General features: G+C 34.4%; 2 long non-coding RNA genes across 5 annotated transcripts; one reads left to right on the plus strand and one right to left on the minus strand.

The window, feature by feature from the left end:
* Nucleotides 1–191: 191 nt before the first annotated feature.
* LOC147530767 (uncharacterized) lies at nt 192–5,614 on the minus strand. Of its 4 annotated transcripts, none has more exons than XR_015228055.1 (7): nt 5,526–5,614; nt 5,384–5,453; nt 5,167–5,264; nt 4,536–4,615; nt 999–1,357; nt 791–885; nt 192–347 (listed from the first exon to the last, which is right to left on the minus strand). It is a non-coding gene; the product is annotated as an uncharacterized LOC147530767 (long non-coding RNA). The 4 variants fall into 4 exon arrangements; XR_015228057.1 differs by having other exon boundaries at nt 5,384–5,440; nt 5,526–5,573; XR_015228054.1 differs by having other exon boundaries at nt 5,384–5,588.
* Nucleotides 5,615–21,444: 15,830 nt separating this feature from the next.
* LOC147530768 (uncharacterized) lies at nt 21,445–22,968 on the plus strand. Its single transcript, XR_015228473.1, has 3 exons — nt 21,445–21,561; nt 22,076–22,221; nt 22,893–22,968. It is a non-coding gene; the product is annotated as an uncharacterized LOC147530768 (long non-coding RNA).
* The last annotated feature ends 1,028 nt before the right edge of the window (nt 22,969–23,996 follow it).

The raw sequence follows: 23,996 nt of genomic DNA on the forward strand, positions 1-23,996 counted from the left end.
CTACATATTTCTCACCTATCATCATAATTGTTACACAAAAAGAAATATTACATTAACATACTGCAGATTAATTTTACAAAATAATATAAGATTTCCATCACAGAGAAAAAGAACTAATGCAATTATATATTTAACAAAGAATCTTCGAACAAAGGTTTCTTTCCTTTACATATCAAAAGTAAACACATCGCCAAGAATTTTAGTATTTTCATAAGCAAGTCAAGTACCAACTAACTAGAGTATTACCTAAGCATATATAACAAAAAAATATAATAACAGTTGGGCCGTTTACTCGTGTCTCCATCACCATAATTCCGTACCCATTCTTAGAGCGATGTAGATGTACACTGAAATGAAAAAAAAAACATAATATATAAGACTGTCTTCAAATATATAGTTAACATCATCAAAGAATAAAGTAACTAAGTAAGAAATATCTTACTCAAGAAGGGTTCAATTTATACAAGTTAATGAGAAAATATAATGAAACATAAATTTTCGAACTAAATGCGATATCAGTTATCTTATAAAATTTCAAATCACATGAATGAAGTACTAGTGCAATAAATGTAGCTCAAATAGTAACCACTATGATCTCTCTATGCCCCAATACACTTTAGATGTATATGAAGTTAATCCTTCAATATAAACTATGTCATCCTAACCATTCTAGATCCAAGTTCAAGTGTTTCTTTACAACAAACATATGCATCTTTATCATTATATGGGTGGTTTTGCCGAAGAAAGGCAAAACTAAAATATAAAAAGTTAAAACAGAACAACTACATACCATATAAACTTCAAGATTGAAAAAGGGTTTTTTCCTTGCAATTCTAAGTTGAAGTTCGAGCGGTCCTTTAGTGAGCGACTTATATGTATTTTTTTCTGTAAATAAACGTTGTTACTGCACAATCCATTATTTATTTGAGATGTAAGACAATAGCATTTATTTCACAAGTATCATCAACTTATAACATGAACAAGATGTAAGAAAATACCTTATATTAGTTCATACTTGTTATCTCTCCAAGCCGAATTTAGCTTGTCAAACACCCAATCCATGTTTTCATCTGGGATGGCAAAATACTTTGTAATACTGCGGACTGCATCATTCTTCCGCTCGTGGGGAAGCTCTTTCCATCTAGCTTGATGTATGGGTAGAATCCTAGTATCTCTACCAATTCGTCCAACCAAAGCTAACAACTTCTTTGAATTTTCTCCAACTAGTCGTCCATGTTTCCAAGATACTTTTACTGGTTCTTTAATGTTTGCCAACCACCTTAACTTCGCTTTCTTCTTCCTTTTGTATGAATATTTTCTTCTTGTGCTTCATTCATTGATATTAGTAAACTGATACCTACAAATTTGCTAAAGTGTAAGTGATGCAGGCGCATAGGCGTGTGGGCCCACGTCCACGCGTGCCCACACCCTATTAAGTCATAATAGTAGTTTATTTAGTAGAAAAGGAGTTACTATAATTTGATATTTCTTTATTTTTAAGTTTCTATGTTTGAGTAGTTTATTATTTTAGGAATCCTAGTTTGAGTCTATCTAGGAAGGTTTTTATCTTATAAAAGGGGATCTAGTCTATGTTATTATTCACCTTGAGAAGAAAAATCAATTGAAGTTATTAATATTTTAAGTTTAGTTATCGTTTTCTTTAATTGTTCTTAGTTGTTTCATTGTTCTTTAATTTCTCCGCTGCGTCTACATCAAGTGGTATCTAGAGCCAATTTTTTTTAACCAATCACAATGGTTAATCCTACCGTTCCTACTCCAACAATCAAAGAGAAGACACCAACTTTTGCCTCCGAATGGGATAACATCAACAAGAAGTTATCCTCGGTTACAAATTTGGAAGAATCTTTCGAAAGTTTCAAGAAGGAAACCATGGACAAATTCGATCATGTCAATGAATCGATCATGAAGCACTCTAAACAACTTGAAGGCATATGTAAGTCTCCCTCTTCTACCACTACTCCTTCTTCTCCTACTCACATTCCAACATCATTATCCCTTCCAACCACAACACCAACTTCAAATTCCATACTTGGTCAACCTAACATCAACCCTACATCACCGGTTTTCCCACTCATAAACCCCACAACACCACCCTTCTCTTTCCACGATCAACCAACCAAACCCGACTCTATCTCCCATTATTCTACTACTAACCCAAGTACCACCCAGCCATACCCTTTTCAAACACCAAGGCAAAACTATTCCCCGAACAACACCCCACCCGAAACCCAACACCAAAGCCACCAAACTGAACCTTCCCGGCCTATCTTGGATACACCCATTCGTCAACACTCCCGTACTATCTCACCACATCTCACGCCCAACCGAGGACCACCAACCCGAATATAACCACCCATCCAATCACCACGATACAGACACCGTGACCCATCCCGCTCGTGATTTCACGGACAACTACACCCCTAACCGAACCCGTCTACCCGATTCGGCCCCGAACAAACCTTCTCCAAACCGAGACGTGCATTACCCATTCATCGATAACCAAAACCGTGAAGATCAATTCGAGGCGGAGTTCGACCCTTACCACCATGAAGCTCGTCCACCCAACCGATCCAATTATTATGAACCGACTAGATTAAAAAATAGACCAACCTATTCGGAACCGAACCATCACGGTTCACTACAACGTAACAATTATATTCGTCCTCGTCACAAGTATAATGATCCGGATGACTACAACCTAGGATGATCACGATTCTACACCACCTTCTTCCAAGTACCGTATTCGTATGGACGTCCCGGCTTATGACGGTTCCATCAACATTGAAAACTTTTTGGATTATATAGCTCGAATGGAAATCTTCTTTGATGTTATGCAGGTTTATGGACAAGAACAGGTTAGATGTGTTACTGGTTATCTTTCAAAAACAGCGTTAACATGGTGGAAAAAAGAATCCGAACAACGAAGGTTAGCTCATCTTCCTCCCATATCCTCGTGGTCTGAACTCAAGCCACTTATGATGGCCCGTTTCCTCCCTCCAGGTTATGAAAATCAGTTATGTCTGGAATATCTGCGTTGTCGTCAAGGACGACGTTCAGTTGAGGAATACGCCTCCGAATTTCAGCGTTTAAGTATTCGGCTTAATCTACCCGATACTGAATCCATGAAATTGGAAAAATTTAAAGATGGTCTTCGAGGTGACATTAAGGATCTCGTCAACCTCCGTCCTTTCTCTTCCGTATCGGAATGTATTAGTGTGGCTCGATCTTTTGAATCGGATTCTAGATCAATTTTCAGAGGCAACTACAATCGTCCTAATTATATTCGACAACCTACTGATGATACTGATCTTCCGAAACAAACAGATGATGGAGCTAAGATTGTTCCCGATAATCCTTACAAAAAACAACCTCCAGGTAAGTGTTATCGTTGCTTTGAGACAGGTCACTATTCTAATAATTGCCCGTTACGCGGTAAGGCAACTTTGGTGGAAAAACAGGATTACTTGGATGAGGAGGCCGACCATGTCAATATTGACCCGGATTCAGGTGACCGTGTTATGTTAGTAACTCGTGGGGTACTTTTTACTCCTCTTGAACATGATCTTTCTCAACGGAAAAATTTGTTTGTTACACGTGGAACGGTCTTGAACAAAGTGTGTACAATTGTTATTGATAATGGGTGTGTGGAGAATTTGATTTCTTCCCGACTTGTGGCTTACTTGGGTATTCCTACTATTCCTAAACCACACCCTTATAATACTGCTTGGATTCAATCCGGTACTGCCACCCGTGTTGATCGAATGTGTACTTTTTCCCTCTCTTTCGGCTCTTTCTATTTATCGGACATTACTTGTGATGTTACCGATATGGATCTTTGCCATATTATTTTGGGACGTCCTTGGCAGTCGGATGTGGATGCTATTTACAAAGGTCGTTTGAACGTTTATGAATTTCCATGGATGAAGAAGATTATCACATTATTACCGATTTCAAAGGGATCCGATGAGCTAGCTTCCATCATACATTCGGTTCGGGACGAACCTTCTGGGGAACGGGGTGCTGATGCAGGCGCATAGGCGTGTGGGCCCACGTCCACGCGTGCCCACACCCTAGGCGTGTGGGCGCATAGTAGTTTATTTAGTAGAAAAGGAGTTACTATAATTTGATATTTCTTTATTTTTAAGTTTCTATGTTTGAGTAGTTTATTATTTTAGGAATCCTAGTTTGAGTCTATCTAGGAAGATTTTTATCTTATAAAAGGGGATCTAGTCTATGTTATTATTCACCTTGAGAAGAAAAATCAATTGAAGTTATTAATATTTTAAGTTTAGTTATCGTTTTCTTTAATTGTTCTTAGTTGTTTCATTGTTCTTTAATTTCTCCGCTGCGTCTACATCAGTAAGTTAAGTAGAAATAACAAAGATCATTACATATAAACGATATTAGATTTAAATTACTAATTAAAAAGCCAATCGGATTAACATGAAATTTGGTAGATTTGTTAATTAAGGTTTCAGAAGAGCACAAGAAATTTAACATAGTTTAAAAAATACCTGCACATAGGGTTATTCACGTTGTCCGCGAATGGAAGTCGATTCCTCTTGTGTGTATGGTAGAGTTTCAATTAAAGAAGCTGCACACATTAGGAAATTATATGTTATAATATAAATAAATGCAGCCACTAAATCATCCTTCAATCCTAACATTTAGTCTAACTAGAACAATTACCAAGTAGGTTTCCACACTCTATGTCTCAGGTTCAGAAACATATACCTACCTCTAAAATGACATCTAATTTTCTGATTTTGGGTAGAGATGCGCATAAGACTAACATTCCCAACCAAAGTAAATGTAAATTAATTAAAATATATTATAAGATTCATAAAACAACTACAAATGTTAAAATACTAAACTGCAATTATAAAACATATAAAAATAACAAATTTTATGAACTCCAAAAGAACTCCAATAGAGAATTTCTTCAAACATCTGATGCGCAAGATGTGATCATACAATTGCAAATCTAAAGAAGATAAAGAAAAATAAAAATTTAAAATTAAAGATGAAGTAACAAAACTGCATTTCAAAATAGAGACTTTTACTTACTGAAATTCCACTATTCAAATTCAAAACCTCTTCAATATTAGAGAAAAATCAAAGTGGAAGGAGAAAAAAGAACCGCACCAAATTAGATTCTTGGGAGATTATCAATGTCAGATTCTTGAGGGATGAGGAGAAGACCAACCTGATTGTATTGCAACAATTTGGAGAAGAAATTGAAGCTGCAAAATCGATTTTGTTAATCTTTTCTTCGAAGAAATCAGAACATGAAGAAGAACTGGACAAGAATATGAACAATAAAAAATGAATATGAAGAAGAAGAAAAGAGGAGAATAACAACCTGCTTTTTTAGCAGCAAATTTGGAGAATCGAAACTACAAGAGCACCGATTGCCTCACTGTAAGAAGATTCTGAGAATATGAACAAGAAAATCACAGTAAGAAGAAGATAAAGAAGAACAAGAAGAAGAGAAGAATACTAACCTGTTATTGACCAACAACTTGGAGAAGATCAATGTAGGTCAAGGGAAGAAGAAGTAGAGAAGAGGAAAATGGGAAAAAAACCCTAGAGAAATTCTCTTTTAGCTCTCCCACTCGTGTACCCACGTTTGGAATTTGGGAAGAGATTTGGCGGCAATTTTTTGCGCCCAAATTAGGTCCGCCAAATTTTTTCCATCCAAACCAAACTTTACTTAAAATTTGTCCCCATAGATATTATTTTGGCCGAATTTTTTGTTTGTCCCTAATTGACTATTGTTTTTCAGTAACTATACTAAAAACACAATTTTTTCAGGAATGATTATTTCGTCTCCAATACAAATATATTTGTCCCTAATATAAATTTATCAGGGACGAATACAAAACATTGTCCCTATTATAACTTTTGTAGGGATAAACGTAAAAAGCGTGTGTCCCAAAAAGCCATTTTTTTTGTAGTGATTTATACCACAACTCTGATATCGTAGAGAAATTTTGAAATTCCGGATGGTGAAGCACACTAAACAAATTAATCTATAAACCAGACAATAAGACATTGACTTTCTCGTAATGTAACAATTGACATCTCAAAGTAATTATGTCTTGATTACTAAATCTTCAGGATAATAATTTCCAGCAAGATGACAAATTTCATCAATCTTAAATGACCTAAAAACATATGTAAAATCCAAGGTTGTACTAAGTATAAAAAGTTTGATTCTTTCGTCAGTAAACCTCGTATTCAACTCCTAAAACTGAAAATCAATGACAACATTACATAAATCTATATGGTAATGATATGTCATTGTGATATTGTCTCGTTGCTGACAAGAATGAAGTGAACCTACTACATAAGGATCAGTCATATCCGGTATTATCACATCATTTGTCTTACGAAATACTTCGACTTGTTCTGTGAAAGCATCCCAACCATCTTGTCTCAACTCCTTAAGAAGTGATTTTGTAGTTTTTACAAGACTCGTTGCATTGAAAATATTTTGAGTTTGTTATCGAAGAGTTTGAGAAAACATATCAATGATCCCCATAAACTTACATATCAGGTGCAATATAAAGACAAATTGAAACGATGTCACTGTAATGAACAAACCCTCGGATTCTCCCTATAAAGAATTATTTGTTGTTGTTTTCATTAAATTTCTAAGCACTCCACACGTTGCACCAAACATATCGATCAAATTCTTCACAGAACTTTAGTGAGAGCTCCAACTAGTAGCCCTCGGTCGTCGCAAGTTACCTACTTGGTATAACCTTTGCCCATCTCAAGCTCATCATCTTTTAACAACCTCGCAATTTCATTAACTCAAAAAGAATTTAATTCATTTTTCCTTAGAGGTAAAGCACAAAGAAAATTGGCGATTGCATTCAATGTTGAAGAAAATCGCCAAATATCAGTTACTTCTTTACATGCTCTAACTAGTGTTTGTTGTAGTCTATAGGCAAAGCAATGCACATAGTATGCATAAAGACAATCTCTGAGAAATAATGCTTGTAATCCATTAAAAGATCTCCGCATATTGCTAGAACCATCATACTCTTGACCTCGCATATTTTCCGCATGGAGGTCCTTACGAATAAAAACATTAGTTATTTCTTGCTTGAGAGTCAAAAAGGTGGTGTTTTTTCACACGTAAAATATCAAAATCGTTCTTTTCTAGATCCACCATCATCAACAATTCGCAAGGCAATAACTATTTGATCTTGTGTGAATCAGCTTGCAAAGACATTAGTTATTGCTTGCCTGAGAGTAAAAGAGTTGGTGTTTTTCACATGTAAAATAACAAAAAATCGTTCTTTGATAGATCCACCATCATCAACAAATCACAAGACAATAACCATTTGCTCCTTGTGTGAATCATCTTGTGCTTCGTCAGGAAGAATGCAAAAGTTTGATGATCCAACTTCTTCTCGAATCGTGTTTCTTACTTTGTTAGCAAGGATCGACAATATTTGTTTTCGAATCAAAGGAGATGTATATTTAGCAGATGTGGAGCATTTTCTAAGACAACTTATTGGATTCATCATTATTTCAAGCTAAAAGTTTTATCAACTCAATGAAATTACAACGACTCGATGAATTCGTTGCCGATTTTTTTCACTAGTTCTTTAGCATGTACATTAATCATCTTATCAATATGTGGAGATGTACAACCTGAATCTTGACAAGCTATTACTCCCACCATGTGTTGAGAATTATGGTCTCCCATATGTGTTAAGAATGCACATTTTTGCCATCATTGCCACTCGTCCATCTTCTAAATCCTTGATCTGTAAATGATGTATGTTTTGGCAGATTTTCCTTAAAGATAAAACATGGAAGACAATAGGTTGCACCTTTTGTACGAGAGTACTCGAGCCAAGAAAATAAGGTATACCAATAATCTTGAGAGCTACGGGATTGCTTTCCGAACTTTGTTGTTGGGTAGTCTTTAAAGATAGGTTGATAAGATCTCGCGTTGAGATATATATGCATGTTGAAGCTCATCTTGTTTGTTAATAGGATGTTTTCAAATTTGAAGGCACAACCCCGGATCACATATAAAAGATGTAGCATCAACTTCTTCTTCTTCTAAAGCATTCAATGTTAGACATAAAGTTCTAAATCTTTTTTGTTGTTTTCTCATGTCGAAGTAAAAAACGAATGTAAAGCTTTTTTCATTATCTTGGGTACTTGAGGATCTTCGGACATTTTAGCCTAAAGTTAAATCAACATCAAAACAAAATAAATTTAGATGAATTCCTATTCTCTAAAGTTACAAAAATTTAATGTATCTAATTAGGTAAGTCTTGTGTAAAATTTATATATCCCCTAAACTGATAAAGGCCTAAAGTTACAATCAAAATTTAAAATTTCACCCAAATAGTCAAAATCCGTAACTCAATAGTAATACCCAAAATAATCAAAATTAAAGCACTAGAATTTTAAATAAAAATAAAAAAGAAAAGGATAAACATTACTTACATAGATTGAATATAACAAAGCCTTGGATCACTTGATTAATTCATTTTGTTGTTGTTAAATAAATAAATGACGAAGAACTCAAGAACCCTAGATTTCACTTTAAATCTTAAATTTACAGAAGCATTAGAGTCTTAGAGAGAGATGATGATGTTAGAGAAGGTGAGAAGGAGGCATTCATGAACCCATGATTACACAGTTCGTTATCTCCCTCTGTCAGTTTGGGACTTCGGTCATGATTTTTTTCTCTTTCTAGTTCTTCCTTCAGACAAGGTAAGTGAAAAGAAAAAATACCCCTGGCTGCTTTTACTAAAGTACCCCTATATGTTTAAAGAATTATCAGAACTGCCCCTGGTTGCAGCCAAGTGCCTACGTCCATGCAGATATGTTTCTAAAGGAGATGTCCTTCGACCAAAGATGAAATGCGAGCAATTTGTCGGATAATACAATTGATGAAGAAGATCATCAAGTCCAGACAGTTTATGGATCATAGTGTTTAGCTAGAAACAAACTACGGTCGACAAATCACGAGACTATTTGCGGATAACTTCGTTCGGATCCTACATCGGGTTACAAAACAGAGTGTTGACTTGATCGGAAGATATGACTAGAGGGATGAGATATATAAACATAGGTGAGACTCATAAATATGTCCAAAAGACCTAAAGAAAGTCAAGGCAAAGATAGTATGAAAGCCCGAATAAAGGCGTATTTGGGTCGGGGGCTTAAAAAGCATTTAAGGGTCTATTAGTGAGCCGACAAGATCTTCCTTATTACAACTTAGTCTGGTCGACCAGAGTATAGAAAGAAAAGAAATAAAAACTAGTTTCTATTTCTACAAAATCCTAAATCTCCTTCTATTTTGATCTTTTAGGAAACCTAATTAAGGTTGGACTCTAACTTTAGAATTCTATATAAGGCCCTCATTAAAAGATATTTAGGTGTGGATAAATTCTTAGAGAGCTTTCTTATTCTACAATATCAAGTAGAGTAAGAAAGAGAAAATAGTTCTCAACTATCTATCTAGTCTAAAGAAGAAGTGTTCTTCGTCTAACCACCATTAAAGTTCTAGCTAAAATTGAGGTGTGAGATCAAGTTGATTACTCAGTGTCTCAAGTAAAGGATCTATAATTGGAGCTTTTGGTCTTCTTATTCAACTGAAATAGTTCCTGAAAAATGTAGTGATTAAGGTAATCTCTAAACTAACTTAGTTACATTTTTAGCTTATGCATGAGATCCTGGTGATACTAGTGTTAGACATTAGATGTCTGAGATTCTGCTTAGAACACTAGGATACACAATATCCTAACAGTGGCGTCAGAGCCTCTTGCACGTAGCTAATTTTGGCTAAGTTCCGAACTAACTCTGTGTTTGTTTAGATAAATATCTGTGTCTAAAAGTTGTTCGAGACATCAATTTGTTTAGTTTTGAAATAGATTAAAGGTTATTCAATTTGATAAATGAAAGAGTTTCAAAAGAGTTTGATTTTGATAAATTTCGTTTTTGAAAAGATATTCAAAAAAAGGAAGGTTCCATGATTTTAGAAGTTGTTTAAAATCAAATTTGAGTTTTTAGAAGTTTTTCTAATGTATTTTTTTTTTTGAAAAGATTATCAAGTTGAAGTTTTTCTAAAGTACGGAACAACAGCTTGAGAAGCAAAGAAATTTTTTTTTTAACTTTCCAAATTTTAGAAGTTCCTAAGTCTGGCCAGGACGCGCCCCAGCCAAACACGCACGCGTCTCGGCCACTGGCCAAGACCGTCTCAGACTAGGAGTCTGGGACAAATGTGTTGGACTTACTGGAACGTGTAGTAGCGTCCCAGGAAGTCTGAGACACAGGGGAACTTACCAGACGCATCTACGACGCGTCTGGGTCGTCCTAGGCGTCTCGGTGTGAGATACCGTTTGAACATGTCAGGGGGTGTCGATCTTGGTGACCGAGACAGTTTAGGAAGTGCCCTAGGACAGACGCGTCTTACCACATTGAGGCACGTCCCAGCCTAGGACTAGGACAAGTCTCAGCCCGAAGGCTAGGATGCGTCTGGCTTAAGACCAAAACGCGTCTGGCCAAGGTCTAAACGCGTCCAGCCTAGGACGGAACATGCCTAGCACGACCCAAGCTGCCGGCCTACGGTAGAGACGTGTTTGGGCCATGCCGAGGCACCTCCTAGGCCTTTGGCCGGGACAAGCCAATGGGACTTGACCTTTAGGTTCTTGAGCCTTGACCGATGCTTGTATTTAGCTGAAGGAGAAAAGATCCAAGAGGGGGCATACCGGCATAGGCAATGGTAGCTGAGGAAGCTGAAAGGGATCAAAGTCTTCTTTAGGCACTAGTCTATATTAGGTTTATTTCTAGTAAACATCATCTTTGTACTAAATATTATAGAGAATCAATAAAGAATTTTAATTTTATATTGAGATGTTACAATAGTTCTAAATTAACAAATCAATAATACCAACTGATTCTAAACTTGGCTTATCCCTGTAAGACGAAGACACACCGTTGAATTAATTGATTTAGAACGTGTGCCTCACAAACAGGATCATCCCCATAGAAAGGGATGAGGACAGGGTGTCTAGAATAACCAAGAATACTTCAGGAATGGAAATGGATGAAAATCCAGTTTTCACAACCAAAGTAAAAAATAAAACTGACAAGAAAGTAGAATCATCCGAGGGGATTGATGTTATTACATAAAATTTATAACCATACTTCACACCTATCCGGTTGGAACTATCTAATAGGATGAAATTGAAGAATGTTAGACAAAATTTAATGACTCATACCCTGTCTTCCAAACCACTATGTCTAGATACAACTTCTCACATAAAAACCTATCCATCTAAGATGAAAAGACTCCATGAGGATATGTAATTGGAAGTATTCCAACACTACATTGATAGACTCTGAGTAAGCGAAGCCTATGTAAATAACACAAGGCACAAAACTAGCAAGTCTGACGCAGTTTTCTTTGAAAGAAAATTGTGGCTTCTCCACAACCAATTAGAGAACAAGTTGTTGTTGCTCGTGATGGTATCCTCCTTATAATTTGTATTATTCAAGAAGGATAAGTGGGAGGAAAGTACATCGAACAGTTTGATGAAGATCGACAAAACTGTTAGGAACAGGAAAACGCGGTTCCTAAAAGAAGATATGAATAAAAGGTAGAATACCTACATCACAAGACGAATTAAATTCGCAAGAAAAGAAGAACTCCCAAGTAGTTGAGAATATTCCTTAGTTGTACACAACCACTTGGATCAAAATGGCTTAACCATTTAACTCCGAAGATTGAAATCTTACTAATAAAGGATAAAAGCCGTAGACCCTCGCAGAGCTATGACGGAACCCAACTGTGAAATTGGCTTGCAGCCAAAAGGATCAGAAATGAAATCCATATCTCATCTAGTTTTAGAACTTGAAATTTTGGTCAATGACGTAAAACTTATTGAACGCAAAATTAGTTTTCCAATGGAGGAAACCGACAAGGATGGAAGCATTAGTATTCCCCAAAGATAAACGAGAAGATAAAGACCACAGATTCATAACATGAGACTGTGAACTAGATCTTTATATTCATCGCTCGAGTCCATAGATATCACACTAACACATGAAGGTCAAAACTAACTTCCTTTGGAAGAAGATATGTACTCGACACAATCTAATTAAAAGGTTATTGATTCTAAAAGTTAGTAAATTATGCAAGCTTCAGAAATACATCAATGGATTGACGCATGCAAGTAAGAGTTAGAATCTTCAGTTCAAACGAGGCAATCAAAGATGTTTGATTCCTAAAGAGTGAAGAAAATCTTAAACATTGAGAATCTCTGAGTAGGAGTAAACAATTTTCTAGGTCCGGTATGTAGAGGACATACTGAAATTGAGAACAACATTGGGATGTTAAAATCAGTTAAGAATTGACTCAATAAAGGACCGCACAAAAGGTAAAATGCTATTGGGCATAAAAAATCTATGGGAATAGAATGAAAGGATGACATGACTAAGTCAAGGAACTTACTCAGATACGTTTCTTAGGTCTTATGTGGAAAAACATTAGAAAATGGATTCGCCCCAAGTCTCATGGCATAAAGCTAAGCAAGACTTAGAGTCCGGTAGGCTCTGATGAGCAAGAATGCGTGAGAGATATGCTTATGCTTAAGCATAAGATCAATCATATGGGACACGATGAGCATTCGCCTGAAAACATCTCATATACTAGGAGTATCATGAGGCGTCGCCAACCGGATTTAGATAAAAGGAATCTGAACCGAAACTAAAAAACATCCTAAATAACTTGGGAAGTACTTAGGATAAGTTCTTAGTACAAAGTGGAAGGGAAAGTTGAAATGTCATATATTGCAAACTTCCAGACGTGGAAGAAAAGTAAGCTGGAAGAATTCCAAGTTACGTATTGTCGCAAACTGCACATAAGAAAGAATATGATTAAAGCTTTAAAAGCATTGATTCTAGTAAAGAATACTAGAGATTATCAAAATAAATAAAGGAAGGAACCTTCAATTAAAGAGATAATCAGTAAAGTATGACCGGATAAGATCCATTTTAACTAAACTGCCACCTAAGACAAAGTATGAATGAAATCATACAAGGTTTAAGGCATAAGGTACATTCTGAGAATGACCTTGACTGGTAAAATTAAGTGAAGTAAAGAAGTTTACAGAGGAGACTCAAATTTACCAACTCTTGTTATCAAGAAATGAATAGGTGTTTATTTCATAGTCTAAATTTGGTTTAGTATTTAAACGACAGTTCGTCGATGATAAAATATTTCAAATAGGTTTGTCAAATACGATCTGATGAATGATACCCTATTAAGTGAACTTGGAATTATTTCGTCATCATCTCCCTAGTCCAGGTCATTACATGAACAATGACTTATGAAGACTAGCACGCGAGATCGACAAAATAGCTCTTGTTTCATGGGCTATGGAAGAGGAGTATTGCAGTCGACTACGTGGGTGTATCGGGCTTCGGGTTGATCATAACAAAAATAAAAAAATACAGATTTGAGGAAAATAAACTCATTAAAAAAATAAAATCTTGAGTTAGGCATTTAACAAACTCATAGAATTTCAAACTTAAACACAAATATAATCAACTGTGATCTAACAAAAAGTTGAAAGAAAATTCAATCTTAGTTTGCACTTTGCAGCCATATCTTCTTCATATCCTCCATACTCCACTTCACAAAGATCTTCACAGATAGCTTTACAAAAAACTCCTAACTAAAATGATTAATGGTGTGTCAAATCAACTCGATTTTTCTTCGAGCAAGCTTAAGTGTGCCAAAAGAAGTACATTGTACCAGTAGCAGACTTTGGATCCTTCAGTTTTCCACAAATTTTGCACTTGGCAATACTTTTCATAGCTCCCTGATTTTCAAGATCAGGATATCAACAAAATCATACATTACCCAAGCACTTGAAGTTCTTTTCTTCTTCACTGTTTAAGAGAAAGAAACAAAGTTTAAGAGTTAGAAACGGAAAGGGTTTAAGAGATAGAAATTGTAAAAATTAAGAGATAGAAACAAAGATTTTAAAAACTAGAAACAGAGAGTTTAGAATTAGATAAGATTTAAGAGATACAAACAAGAGAGATTATAAACTATATTATCATCAGTAGATCTATATGGTCTAGCATCATTTGATAATAAGATTTGAGTAACCAATTTGCAACATATAAAGCTACAAAGGCATCTCAACTATCATTTATTTCAAAAAGAAATATATCTATATAACAAAACCTAGGATAAGCTGACTAGGACAAAAAAGGAAGAAAATTGCCAACTAGATTGGAAAATGACACCTTGTCCGTATAATCTACCCTAAATTAATTAGGAACCGTCAATGAAATCTATGGTCCTTATTCCTTAAAACCCTTCGTCTTCCTCTATGGGCGGTTTTGCGCCCCTTCCTTTCCTCACCGACGATTTTAAGTCCTGAATTGCACTTTAGCTTTTTTATTTTCTCCATAAAAAGGAATTCTTCTAAATACAAGAGGAAGTTTGTCGATGAAGTAGTAAATCAACAGTCCTTTCTCTCTCTATTGGGAGAAAATTTGGTCATGATGTTCCATGTTCTTCTTTGCCTAACGAACCATATTCTTCTTTTCATTTCTATTATTTTCTCTCCCTATTTAAGACGGCAGCAATTTGGAAAACAAGGTACCATCTTCTAATTTCTCTCAAAATGTAATCAAATTATCATAAAATCAAGTTTCTAAAATTCTTAATTTGTTGTTTTATAACTTTTATAATCATACTCATTTGTGCATCAACTTTTTTTTGGGCAGTGGTATTGATTTAGGGTTTAAATTACTAATTTTGTGATTGAAATTGGTTGGTAAAAGGGGTTTTAGACTTTTCGTTTGTAATGAACACATTTTTGTTTTAAAAAACAGGATTGAGTCAATCAATTGAACTTGTTGCAGGAAATGGGTTATATGATTCTCTGGGGCCTTACATATTCTACTTCATTTTCAATGTTTTCGTTTGCTAGAAAAATCATCAAGTTATCATACTTGTACTAAAAGTCCATGGAAGATTTTGTTTATGTTGTGCTCGAAAACCTGCAAAATATTACATCTTCATGTATGTATTCTTATTGTTCAGTGTTCTTTTTGCGAGTTTTTTTTTGTCACCAAATCTCCAGTAGAGTAGAGAAATGTATAATGATCGTATTGTCTTGGTATAATTCATTCAGATGTTTAAGTTTATGTTAATTAAACATTTTTTCAAGGCGCGTCAAAGTACATTTGTTAGTAAAACCGGTATTGAGCTGCTCCCGCTGCCAAGTCTCCAGGTTTTTCTTATATACATTTTCAGGTTATTGTTAATTTATTAATCAATGGAGATGGAAACACTCTTATAAGAGACAATAAGAATCAATATTCCATCAAAACAATGTTCTGCCATACTCTTTTATAAGAGACAATAAGAACCAAAATCCTTGTGTCGCTTTACTGTATAATTCTAGAATTGGTGATGCTGACATAGGTCTTTATTTTCAGCTTGTGGGTTGGCTCTCCCTAGAAGAACTAATGTCTCCTACTCTTTTTGGTGCATTTGGGAACAAGAGTGCTTATGTGACTAAGGTAATAGTCTTTTATGTTCAACATCATCATCCTCTTTCTTATTCCTAAGAAATGACATGCTTGACTGGAACATTTTTTTGAACATGTTTATCCCAATTTGTCGCTAATGTTCTAATCTGTTTTATCTTTATTGATTATGAGGGACTGTCATCTCATGAACTAATTCAATTTATCAGAATATCTTGTGGCATTGGTGGACTCAGAGTTGTAGGATAACATAATCTTGAAGTATATATTACAGGCTTAGGTAGTGATGGAAAGCCGATAATAAATCCTATATTTTACAACACAATTGTTGGAACCTTAATGGCAAAATCTGTGGTACAAATGATCCCGAGGACATTCTAAACCGTGGAGGATGTTAACTTCTTAGTGGGAGTTTTTGAGCTCGGAATACTAAGTTCATGGATTTCAAATCTCTTAGAAGATCCAAGATTTAGCCGCTCATGAACATTGCAATTCAGACTAACTTCTACGTTTGACTGGATTGAAATAAACTCAATCTGATGCTTTTATGGGGTAATGGTGATTAGTGTATTGTTCTGAATTTTTTTACTTTCATTAATTTAATAAATGGGACGAAAATGTTTCTCATTCTTTGAATATTTTGACAGACACTTCTATATATACAGTAGTTTCTACTTTCAAATTGATTAAGTTTGTTAATTATTACGGACTCAACCACTATTAGTTTTGGGATAAATCGACTTCTATTTTAATGTTTATCGAGGTATTTGATTTGGTTTCTCTATTGAAAGAGGTTATCAAGTGCGTAATAACAGAAAACCTATTGTTTTACGAGTTGGTCAATAATAACAAATCCACCACTTTATAACATTTAAATTGTTTAAAGAAAATTTCAGTGTATAACAAACTGCAATTATTGTGAATAAACTGACATTTCTTCTAGAGATATATTTATTCCTCTTAAATTATTTCATAAATGTTCTCAAATAACTTATGAAAATCATCACGCAGCTTAGAAAATTTGTAAGTGAGACATTTGTTCTACAATTATTAGTGTTCTTTGAGGCCGATTTTTCTATTTTTTTTTTATTCCAACCTCTTATTTTATTCATTATGATATGGTGTTTTCGCAATGTTCTACACATGCAAATTAATTCTTATAGATTATTTCCCGCCACAACTGAAGGATCGAAACTATGGGGCGATGGTGTTTTCTCAATCTCATAATACTATTATTTTATACTATTTTTGTACTCTCAAATTGCAGTAGTTTAAAAGTAAGTCAAATGGTTTGTCATATAAAGTTATATAATTATGGTCGCACATAGACACATAAGAATAATAATAACTGACATCGTAAAATGTAGTAACTTATTCAATACTTTCACGATTTTGTGACACATACGAATTTGTTCGTGCCGAAGGCACGGGTCATGCCTAGTTTACTACAAACGACATGTATAATACAGTAAATTATGTATAATGTTTTATAAAATTCATCATGTGTTGGAGACAACAGAACTTAAGTTTGAATAACAAGGCTACTGTTATGTAAAAAAAATATATGTAAAGTGCAATAAATTACATATAATTTTTTAGAACATTACACACTGTTTACCTTCTGTTACAATAAAATTGTACGAAATCTTCATTGGTTCAAATGTGCAAAACGCAATAAAGTACATATAATTATTTGAACAACACACATTGTTTACATTCTGTTACAATAACATCGTAGGAGTGTTCTCTGGTTTAAATGTGTCATGTTCAATAAAGTACACATAATTTCTTATAAATTACACATCGTTTACATTCTGTTAAAAAAACGTACAGAATTTTCTCTTGATCAGAAATGGTACTGCTACCGGATCTGATATCAAGAAATGTTCTAAACATCAAGATCTGTAATCTAAATCTAATGAAAAATAAAATAATACATGGATACAAACATAACATAATCAAAGAAAATGAATTAATAAACAAGGATTTAACATTAACATCATAAATCGGTTATGAAGATATTAGAGAAAGAAAATCATGAATAATGATAAATAATTGAAAAGATGATACAGAGATGAAATCGATTATAATGAAAATCATAAATATCTTTAAAGATGATGATGAAAAACATTAAAAAGAAAGATTAAACTTGTTATTTAAACCTCATAAGCAATTGTTGATATTAACAATGGTACAAACCTGAATCTTTGATGATGTAAATCGAAATAAACGATGGAGTTTTCAGCTGGTCTAATGAAGATGAGGCAGATTTCAAGACAAAAGAGGATTCGGTTTCAGAGAGAGAGAAAATTAATGGTTTCCGTTTTGGAATAGAATGAAGATAATGTTTCTGTTAATATGATCGTGATTGGAGAGAGAAGGTGGGAGATAAAAATGAAAAACAGATATTTGGAGATTTTGAAGGAAAAGAAGTTTTTGTTTATATAGAAGGTTAAATTAGGTATTATAATTTAATATGAATCCTATGGATTTGGGTTTTCTCTAGAGATGGATACAAATGGACTAGATTTACATTCATGTTAATATTTTGGTTTATAAATCCATTTTAGGATTAGAGGGGATTAAAAGTGTGTTTAAGGGTAGATTTTTGGACCACAAGCCCAAACTAGTGTACCGTTACCAGCAATGGAGATCCAACATATTAACTTTTTCTGCTTTCGCCACCATACTATTAATAAATCTCAGATATTTTTTACTGTTCTATTAACCCTATGTAAATTTATCATTCTTATTTTATATAATAGATATACATTATATAATATATATATATATATATATATATATATATGCTTGGACTTCAGTTAAAGCACATACATTGTTATGATACTTTTCAAAGGTAAAAGAGTCTCTCGTCTATTATACAAAACAGATACTTGTGACTAGGACACAATAAATGTTCCTAGAGGCTGATTGTACAACCACGTAGACATATGACACGGACATTCATTCTCTTTTAATCTGACCCGTTCAAACAATTCTCAAATTTAATAAGATTAATTTTGTTTTAATCGGAGCCCTTCAATCATCTATCTCAACGGATGATTCATACCCAAAACTCTTCATCTCCCACAACGAGTGACTCCACGTTCCCCCTTCAGTTTCTTTCCAACTTCTCAACATTCCATTGCTCTCACCCTCTCTCTTTCCCACCAAGCTTCTTCCTTCCCAATTGTAGTAATCTCTCCTGGTTTAGCTTCAAAATCAACATCTTCCAAGATGTTGAGGATAGAAGAGAGAAGAAAAACTACCATACCAAATTATGGTGTCTTAGAGAACAAAGCAAGAGAACAAATTGAAGTAATATTGATGTGCATATAATAATAACTTCATGAGAACTGAATTCAGTTGAACTGAGTTGAGATTGTTGGTGATGAAATGGGGAGAAGGTAGCCCGTAGTCACTTGGTTCATAATTTTGGCCATCTTCTGGTAAAACAAGTATATATCAAAATGTGTTTGATGAAATGACTGAAAGAGTTGTTTATTTATGGACTATTATTAATTGTTGTTAATATAAAGCTATCAGTTTGATGGAGATTTGTTTATTGTTGAACATATGCTTATTCAAGGGTTGAACCTAACCTGTTAACAAACTTTATTTAGGTTTTTCTCATTTTGAGTATTTTGATCTTCATGGTTGTTCAATTTACTTGCGTACATTTGATTCAGTTTCCTAACTTTAATGTGTAGGGGATGGAATCGGTGGATTAATAGGACCTGAAATACCGACAGTCAGTTTTACAACTCAATCCGATCAACATCTTGTGGGTAACTCAATCTCTTATGGTTAAACACTTATTTATCTTCCTCGTTTAGCTATGAAAAAGTTGCACAGGTAATATCTCAATATAGGGTTATTTTGTCTATCTGTATACATAACATGAACAACGATAGAAAAATATCAAATAATATTTGAAAGAGGGTAAAAAAAAATACTACCACTGCCAGACATCTTGTAGGGGTTTAAGTACATTGAAATTGACTACAACTTCTATTCTATTTAGCTTCTCAAGATGCTAATTCACGTGAACAGTTATTGGATTCATCTATCTCAATTTCACATTTTCCTTCTTATTTTTAACAACACTTCAATACTCACAGAGTTATAATTATATATTATTCTCAAGATGCTAATTCACATGAATAGTTCTTCATTAAGAACTTGTTTTTTCCATTTTCCTACATTCTTAGAATCCTTTTATGTACCTCGAGATGTAATTGTTGCTCTTATATAAGCCAACCATGTATTGTAAACCAAAATTCTAAAGGAAATAACAGATGTAGACCAACCCCTTCCAGGATCATTCAGACATGATAGATCTGGAAATTGACCTTGCATTGGTGGTTTTCTCCAATATTGTCTTCACTGCTGCTCAACAATTTTTCTTACAATATATGGAGTTATAAGTCCATATATAGCAGTATTTTCAGTGTCCTGAACACTATCGATTTATTTCAGCATTCAACTATTACAATTAACTTTGTATTAGATTGAGATATAAACCAGTTCTTGCATCATATATTGAAAAAAAAATCGCCTTACTTTGCTTTGGTTTGCAGGTGTTTGGAAATTGCGTTAGACAAACCCTAATTCAAGTTAAGCGCGTCATTTCATTGATAACTTTATTTCGAACTCTTTGGTTAGACCCTCCTTGCACGTATCACCTCTATTTCCTCTCAGTCTCCCTACCTCTCTATTCAACTTCGCTAAAGTTCTTCCTTCACCAATTATTTGTTATTCTTTCACCATTTCATTCATATTCATCTCCTCTCAACGCTTTGTCTACCTCTCTCATGCAAGCCCCTCTCATCTCAGGTATTTAGCTATTTCCCTCTCTCTGACTCTTTCTCTCTCACACATATAGAACCTCTTTCTCTCTCTCGATGTAGGTCAGCGTGCTTTTGGTTGATGATTGATGATGCTACTCATTTGCCTTCCTGGTATTGTAATCAGGGCTTCATAGTTATGGTGCTCATCTGCTTTCTCTGGTGTTGTAATTACGGCTTTCTAGATTCACGGGATGTTCAGCCCTAATCCTTGTTGGTATGTACCTTATCTAGATTTGACACTGTCCAAGTCACTCACCCATCTAGGCATCTATCTTATTCATCACCCAAAAAATTTTGTATGCTTCTTAGTGATTAATGGTGATATTTAGTTGATATAATAAAGATTAGTCTGGTGATTTAGGCCTTTGATGATTTAGGCAGAATTTAGTTTCAAGTATTTCTTTTGTTTTAGGTCATCATTTATAGAACTCCATTAGATTGAAACTAACCTATTACCAATATTTAGTTTCAATTTGTTTGTATGTCTATAGAACTCTTTATGCAGGTTGCGGCTTTACTTGGTTTCAATCTTCATTTGGTTTCAATATGTTTTTCATCTCATTTAGGTTGACGATTGATGGTGAGACCTCTTCCAGGTTTTTGAAATGATCTCTTTGTCTTTCTTCCTTTCAATAACAATTGATCTTCTGTTTTTCTGTTCTTTTTAATCCCTACCATCTCAAGAGAAGAAACATAATTTTCTGTCAAACATGTAGTCATCCCTTTTATCTGTGTATTTTTCACTTTTTCTAACTTCTCTATATACCAATCTCAATTTCAGTAACACTTAAACCTTTGTAGTTTAGTTTCTTTCGTCGCATCATAGCGGCACCACGTATGTCATTTTTCTTCTGATCTTTTAAAGCATGTATGATTCTTATCTTTGGTGTGGTTTAGATGAAACTCAAAATTGGTTATCTTTAATTCAGCGTATCACTCCAAATTTGCAGTTTCAATCCATCTATTCGTATTGGTCTTTTTTGCAGGTTGAAGTTTAAGAATAAACCGATCATTTGTTGTGCAAGAATTTTATGCCATGTAAATCAACATTCTCACCTTCACAGTGAAGAAATCTTATTCACCAAAATTCTATCCTTTTCTTCTTTCAGGCGTTGGGATTTCCATATCTTTGTTGAAGGTAATTCTTTCCAACTTTGCGGATAACTACCAAAAGAGTTTAATTACTTATAAGTTTGGTTCCACCATACCAAGGTTCAAATAACAATTTCTTTATAGTACATATATGGTTCGGGTAACTGCTCCTTATTTATGTTTGTTTAGTGAGTAATTGTTCCAATGTACTACTTCATTAGTTACTTAGCTTCCTTCCCCTCCTCACAATATAGTTAACTGTTTTTAGGTAAATAGCAGATTTCTAACGTCAAATCTCGTGTTTCCTTTAATTGTGTTTAAGAAAATAATATGAACAAATTATGCATACTTTAGTTGTCTATTTGAAGGGCCATGAAGGATATGAACTCTGTTTGCAGGGCGAAGGATGTAGGGTTTTGATTTAGAGCTTTCAAAAGGATTGAGTTTTAGTTTGCACTTGCTTTACTTAATCTTTTTTCCTTAATCTACATTTACTCTCTGAAACAAAAGAAACTGAGTTTAATTTCTGATAGTCAAATTGGTATTTATTTGGTGCAAAGTGGGTTTTTGGATCTTCCTTATAGTTGAAGATGGAAAAGGCAACACCATAGGAAGGAAATGAGGTGATTTGTCATCAGATTTGGATGATTCTTCTCCTTCTTCAGATTCAAATACTGACAATGAAGATGTATCACTTGAGATTAAGGTAAGCAACACCATGGTGAGCCAGTTTTTTTTTCATGTATCTTGGGCAGTAAACCATATTTGGACACGTTGCTCTCTATGATCATGGTTGGCACATATTTTTATTGCTGAAAACACATTTGAAAAAGTATAGATTCCCAAATCTAAGTGAACCTTAGTGATGCTCATTTCATTAACTCAACATGTCTATAAAATGATTTTGTGAGCTAAAACTCATTCACGGGATGACAATATTTTTGAAGGGTATTTTGTGTTTATGTTTGTGAACTAATACACCTTTGAACCATTAATACCCTGCACATGAACAAATTGCTTTACAAAACTATTTTGTTTGTTTAACGACTTCGTTTTATCAGTGCCAAAACTTATGGTTTCAGTTGTAGGTGATAGCCCATCTTCAAACTATCTTTCACCCATTAAATTGTTTCTTCTAAACGGTAAAAACTTTCGGTGATAGACAAATAAAGCTCCAACGAATCTATGACGATGTTCGAGTGTATTCCTCCGTACGATAAGCTCTATCGGGCCTTTCTTGCTGGTGGAGAAGGTTTAACATTTGCAAATGTGAAACTGTTAGTTTGTATATATTTGAAATTGATTCCAGCTTATGTAAAATCGAAACTAATTTAGATTTTATTTAGGGTTGATGAAGTTTGTTTCCTTCGTTTGCAGGTGGCTTAAGTTTAACATTTGGTTCAATTTTCAGTTCTGACATCATTAATCCTCCATTCAGAAATTGTTCTATGGTAAATTCATCTTTCTTTTTTTTCCTTCTTACTTTTTTTTCTTCTATTAACTTCTTTCCTGAATGGTTTATGCATTATACTTTTACGATGGTCTCTCTCAGCTCAAGGTTTACAATTTCATGTTAATGTTAATGTATTGAAGATGTTTGAAGAAATGGCTGATGTAGACGCAGCGGAAATATAAAAACGATAAATAAAGTAAAGGAAGAACGGTAAAATAACTGAATAAACTTAATAAACTATAAACTTTGATTTGGTTTTCTTTTCAATCTGAATAATAAAATAGACTAGACCTCCTTTTATAGGATAACAAACTTTCCTAGATAGACTCAAACTAGGATTCCTAAAATAATAAAATACTCAAAACATAGAAACTTCAAAATAAAGAAATATCAAATGAAAGTAACTTCCTAATCCTAACTAATAAAAACTACTATTATGGCCGAATAGGATGTGGGCACGCGTGGACGTGGGCCCACATGTTTATGCGCCTGCATCAGCACCCTGTTCCCCAGAAGGTTCGTCCCGAACCGACTTTTGGATGGTGTTCAATTCTGCAGAACCTTCTTCAATCGGCAATAGTAACCCAAGCTTGGATTGAGCAAAAGAGGCCTCCCTTGAGTTGTGCATAGGAACCACAATAAAGAACATATAAGGGTGTGCCTGGAATAAAGTGAAAATCCTGAGAGATGCAAAATGTAATCGTTGGGATCTCTCTTTTCTTGAAGACATGTCGGGTAAATATTGTAGGACTTGATTTCGTACTTTGTTTCGTAAGAGGTAAGGATCAACAAATGGAGATGATCGAAGGACAACTCCTCTTAAAACTTTCAGAATTTGAAATAATATATGTCCTTTTCCCCCGATGTAGTTGCTTTGATAATCATCACAAGAAAGTAATCGAATAACAGAATCAACAGAAAAGAATAAATCTCCTGGTCTCCAAATATCCTTCAGTGCAACAATGAATTGTCGAGATCTCTCTTGACTTAGAGGCATGTCCTTTGAAACACATTGTAAAACTTCTAGA

Source organism: Eschscholzia californica, unplaced genomic scaffold, assembly GCF_041429995.1.
Source record: "Eschscholzia californica isolate CP2 unplaced genomic scaffold, dmEscCali1.0.p SCAF_6, whole genome shotgun sequence".
Lineage (NCBI taxonomy): Eukaryota > Viridiplantae > Streptophyta > Magnoliopsida > Ranunculales > Papaveraceae > Eschscholzia > Eschscholzia californica.